Raw genomic sequence first — 5,891 nt, 5'->3', positions numbered from 1 at the left:
GTTGAAAATACATGATACAATTTATCAAGCAAATTACAAGTATAAACCTATATCAAATGCCGCCTCCACCTGGACTACCCATTCTGTCAAAGTCAGCAAAGGGTCAACTACCGACTCTTCATATGAAATTTCATTAATTGGATTTGAGTAAGTTTGCGCAAGATAATTTCACCACCAAGTGTCCAACCTTAAGCAAGCACTGGTTTTGATTTTAAGCCTTTTTTTCACATTTATTGAAGGCTTGGAAGCTTTTCATTTCCTTTAAGCACTTGTGATTTGAATCCTTCCACATTTCCCATTCTTCCACCTCTTACTCCAAGTTGTCACGACAGAACTGTAAAGCTGCTTCAAAGGCTTGCTTCACTTGGCATCACCAATATTCTCCACAAGAACATTGTCCGTGTTTGAAATGATAGAAACGTTTTGCATCTCTCGACAATAATTTCTCTTGCAGCAACCTAAGAGATAAACTTGGTTGCTGTGTGGCAGTCAACACATATACGAAGGTTCTTGACAACTCTAAAAGTTGTTCCAGGGGATGTGTTTAACAATCCAAATGCTATTGACTTCTCACTGTGGTGGCAAATGAGTAATCCCTTCTCCTCCTCCACGTTATTTATTACTGATTTTGTATCTGGAATATGCCCTGCTGCCTTCATCTCCCATGACAGTTTCTCCAACACTGCATAAATTTCCTGCATTTGTGGGTGTGATTCGTCTCCTGCACAAAAACTGTGTACCATTTAATGGACTTCAATCTAACTACATGCAGGTATCTTATCTTCTGAATTCCTCTGTGTTTCATCAATTTTCTTATATTTTGAACCTCATTCCATCTGTCTGCTTCTGCATAAATGTTTGACAGAAGAACATAAGGTGCAACAGTTTTCGGATCAATCTCAAGGAGGAGATTTGAGACAAACTCTCCTAAGCTTATATTCTTGTGTGATCTACAAGCAGCAAGTACACACTCCCACACAACCATGCCAGGTTTTATTGGCATTTTGATAATGAAGTTCAGGGTTTCCTCAAGATAGCTAGCACAGCCAAGAATGTCAACCATGCACATGTGATGTTCCATTTTTGGCATGATCCCATATGAGTTAGTCATGTGATTGAAGCATTTACAACCATCATCAACAAAACCTACATGGCTGCAAGCAAATAGAACACAAAGGAAGCCTGCGTAGTCTGGGTGTGTACCAGAGTGCTTCATCAACTGGAAGAGATTAAGGGCATCCTTGCTATGTCCATGCATTGCATGACCTGCAATAATTCTGTTCCATGACACCACACCTGGATGATGCATTTTCTTGAACAATTTAAGTGTTTTCTTTAAAATCCCACATTTTGCATACATATCCATCAAGGCAGTCAGAACCATATCGGACACAAATCCACTTTCAATTACTTTTTGATGAATTTCTATACCCTGTTTCAAAGTTTCAATTTTGCCACAAGCTGACAGAATGCTGGCAAAAGTTGGTGTATCTGGTTTTACACCTCTGGGTTGCATTTGCTTAAAGATCTCCAAGGCTTTATCAACCAGTCCAGCATGTGTAATCCAGAAATGATTGCAGTCCATTAGACCATATACTGGTGAGGTATATAGTTAAAAAATTTGTCAGCCTTCTGCATGTGTCCACATTTTACATGCATGTCTATCAATGCACTCACAACTACAACATCTGATAAAAACCCACTTTTGGTTACGATTTGATGGATCTATACACCCTGTTGCAAAGCTCCCATCTTCGCACAGGCCTGGAGGATGCCGACAAAGGTGGAGAAGTCTGGCTTGACACCAAACAAACACATTTGATAAAAAATCTCCAAGGATTTCTCAACAAACCCATTTTGTGCATAGCCTACGATCACTGCATTCCATGACACCACATTTCTCGTGTGCCTTCACTATGCTCCCACATTTTCCATTCATGTCTACCAGAGCAGTCCAAACTAAAACATCTGACAAAGTTTTATATTCCATTATTTTTTAGTGAATTTCCATACCTTGTTCTAAATCTCCCATTTTAGCACACACTGGGAGGTACTTTTGGCACGATCCCATAAGAGTTAGTCATGCGATTGAAGCATTAACAGCCATCATCGACAAAACCTACATGGCTGCAAGCAAATAGAACACAAAGGAAGCTTACATAGTTTGGGTGTGTACCAAAGTGCTTCATCAACTCGAAGACTTTAAGGGCATCCTTGCTATGTCCATGCATGGCATGACCTGCAATAATTGTGTTCCATGACACCACACCTGGATGATGCATTTTCTTGAACAATTCAAGTGTTTTCTTTAAAATCCCACATTTTGCATGCATGTCCATCAAGGTAGTCAGAACCACATCGGACACAAATCCACTTTCAATTACTTTTTGATGAATTTCTATACCCTGTTTCAAAGCTCCAATTTTGCCACAAGCTGGCAGAATGCTGGCAAAAGTTCGTGTATCTGGTTTTACACCTCTGGATTGCATTTGCTTAAAGATCTCCAAGGCTTTATCAACCAGTCCAGCAAGTGTAATCCAGAAATGATTGCAGTCCATGAGACCATATCCCGTTGAGGCATATAGTCAAACAATTTGTCAGCCTTCTGCATGTGTCCACATTTTTATACAAGTCTATCAATGCAGTCACAACTACAACATCTGACAAAAACCCACTTTTGGTTATGATTTGATGGATCCCTACACCCTGTTGCAAAGCTTCGCACAGGCCTGGAGGATGCTGGAAAAGGTGGAGAAGTCTGGCTTGACAACAAACAGACACATTTCATCAAAAATCTCCAAGGATGTCTCAGCGAACCCATTTTGTGCATAGCCTACGATCACTGCATTCCATGACACCACATTTCTCATATGCCTTCATTATGCTCCCACATTTTGCATTCATGTCTACCAGAGCAGTCAAAACTAAAACATCTGACAAAGATTTATATTCCATTATTTTTTAGTGGATTTCCCTACCTTGTTTTAAATCTCCCATTTTAGCACACACTGGGAGGGTACTGGCTAGGGTTGATGAGTTCAGATTTACGCCTGTCGGTTGCATTTGCTTAAAAAGCTCCAAGGGCTTTTCAGTAAATCCACGTTGTGCATCCTCAGCAACAATTGCATTCCATGATGTTACATCTTGCTTAGGCATTCTGTTGAACACTTCGCATGTGTTATCCATGCTTCCACATTTTGCATACATATCCATCAAGGTATTCATCACAATAACATTGGATAGAAACCAACATCTTATTGTCCTTCCATGGATTTGTTAACCATGTTCTAGAGATGCCACGCTCGCACATACAGGAAGGATAGCAGAGAAGGTGAAATGATCAGGTTGAACAGCTGTTTGCTGCATTTGGGAAAACGTTATCAATGCCTACTGAAGAAACCCATTTTTCCTATAAGCTGTACTTATAACATTCCATGAGAAATCATCTGGTTCGATATTGAGATAAAACACGTTGTGAGCATCCACCAAACTTCCACCATTTCATACATGTTCAATAGTGTGTTTTGTAAAAACGTGTCTGTCACAAACGTAAAACCCCTCTTGTCGATGTGAGAGTGGATTAGCTTGCCCTCTGAAAGAGCTTCGCTTTTAATGCAGGCCTGCAATAGATGAACATATGTAGAAGAATCTACAGCAGAGTTTTGTCTGGCAAGTACAATGCAAACCACATATTTCAGCTGACCTGTTGTGCAGAGTTTTCTGATAGATTCGGCAGGTAGTGATTTTTATCATTTGTCTGATAAATTCTGCACTGCAGAGTTCATAGAAGACAGGGGAGTCGATGCCTTATCCTCCTTGTCCAGAGATCAAAAAAAATCCAAGTTGTGCATAAGAGTTTCAACTTTAAGGAAATCAAGCGAAAAGGTCTCAATATCCTACATGCCTTTTTTTCAGGAAACGGTCTGAAAAGGAACCACAATGGCATGAAAAAAAGTAGGTGCAACAGACAACATGTTCAAAATGGAGGATTTACAAGAAGTACGAAAAATGCAGGTGTGGCTGATCAATCTGATTGCATGGTTAAGGTCAGCAGCTGAGATTTCCATCTTACAGCTCAACGCATGGCAGAAGCACTTTAAATTGTCCACCAACATCCACAACCGACACCTCTCCATACATTGAGTAAGTCCTCAAACAAAGCGATGGTAAATTTAAAACTTTCCGATGAGTCTTTTGCAGCCAGGAAATTTTGCCAAGTGAGACATCATGACTTTGCCTTGGCATGTCACCCCATAATTAGCCTATCAGCTAATTAGGGCATATGTGAATACCTTGCTACTATGAAACATCAAAAACATTCAATCAAATGAAATTCACTTAGATTCAAACGAGAATCTTACCTTAACAACACAGCTATTAAACATGCAAAGCAACTGATGAAGAAAGTAGTGGAAAATACCAAAATGTTGGCAACCAGAAGGACTGCAGTAGCAGCATCAAGACAGCCAGTGACATAAGCGGTCAAGTCATGGAAGGCATCGAGCTTCCAACACCAATAGTAGGATGATCTATTTGTGGAAGTCTCTGACCACATTGCAGACATTTGATTTCCTTCTTACTCACAGACCAGCTATAAATTGTCTCCTCCCAACCACCATGAAGGTCAATCCTTGAATACTGTCTTCTGAATGATATGAACTCCTCCATCTTCCACCCCCTCCAATTCCCAACCATTCAAATTTCACTGCCTGCCTTCCCCAATGCTGCTGCCAAGACCCCCAAAATAGTGATTTTCCTCATGTGATTTGGCACCCCACAAAAATTGCATGCAGTTTATTTTTTGGAAAAGTACAGGGAATGCCACTTAATGCTGTCTGATAGTGGCCTGAAGAAGGCTATTAATAAAATTGTAACCAATTCTTTAAATTTCAGAATTGTTACTATTATCCTCATCAATAAAATTAAATAAAATATAGCATTCACTAATCCATGGGGCGAAAGAAACACAGATTTATTTGGGGAAGATGAAGTGGGTTGTGACAATCATTGACAACTTCAGTGTGTCAATTGCATTTACACTAAGTCTTGATTACTTACCCTGGCTAATGCTGATTTGTTCTCTGATTGCACACTACTTCTGAGCATCATCTCAACTTTCAATGGTTATATTATTGCAGAAAAATATCCAGAGTGCTTTGAAAGGCTAGACTGGATTATCGTTATAAATTTTGCTTTATATATTAGGCTGGTTGTTGCTAAAGTTGAGCTTGTCGATATCCATGGAAAGCTCCTGGCCCTGGCCATTGTGATGCCTGGAAGAAAGGGCAGAAGAAGAGAGGTTACTGGTAAAAGCACTAAAAGACCGTATGGAATCTAAAATCAAACCTGCAACTTACATTTACCTTGAACTTTTCCGAGACAACAAAATCCATTTTGTGCATGCATACCAGATGAGGGCACTTTTGTTCAGAAGCACTTTGTAATGTTTGTGTGCCAATCCAAGATGTATAAAGATACTTGGACTTCTCCCTACATGTGTTTGTCTGGCCAAATTTCACATAATACATTCGGACTTCAATTGTCTTGTTTAAAGTCACATTCAGCGGAGTAATTAGGGGTGCAGACAATTGGTGTTTACCTTGATTCCATTGGGTTTTCTTTTAGGGTACTCTGAAAAATAGATCCCAGATGTTATTTTCAATATTTTGCAATATACATTATACAGATAACGGAAACTGTAAATAAGGATGAACATTCATTCACAATAAATAAATTTAGGCATATAATTTATAAATTTAATTGTTGGAAGATAAGATAAACATTTATTCATAATAGATACAAGTAAATATAACATTTAATTAAGAATTTTTGGAAAACAAGGTAACGTAAGGATTGCTAACAGAAAATCAGCAAACCATGAAAGACTTCCA

The 5,891-nt window shown here is 39.1% G+C and overlaps 1 pseudogene; it reads right to left on the bottom strand.

Annotated features, from left to right (window-relative positions):
- Positions 1-233: 233 nt before the first annotated feature.
- Positions 234-3,740, bottom strand: LOC149573183 (pentatricopeptide repeat-containing protein At4g30700 pseudogene; annotated as a pseudogene).
- Positions 3,741-5,891: the final 2,151 nt, after the last annotated feature.

Source organism: Cupressus sempervirens, chromosome 2, assembly GCF_028749045.1.
Source record: "Cupressus sempervirens isolate cs-2001-9-10 chromosome 2, ASM2874904v1, whole genome shotgun sequence".
Classification (NCBI taxonomy): domain Eukaryota; kingdom Viridiplantae; phylum Streptophyta; class Pinopsida; order Cupressales; family Cupressaceae; genus Cupressus; species Cupressus sempervirens.
Note: the sequence above shows the minus strand (reverse complement) of the source record. Positions and strands in the feature narration are given on the sequence as shown.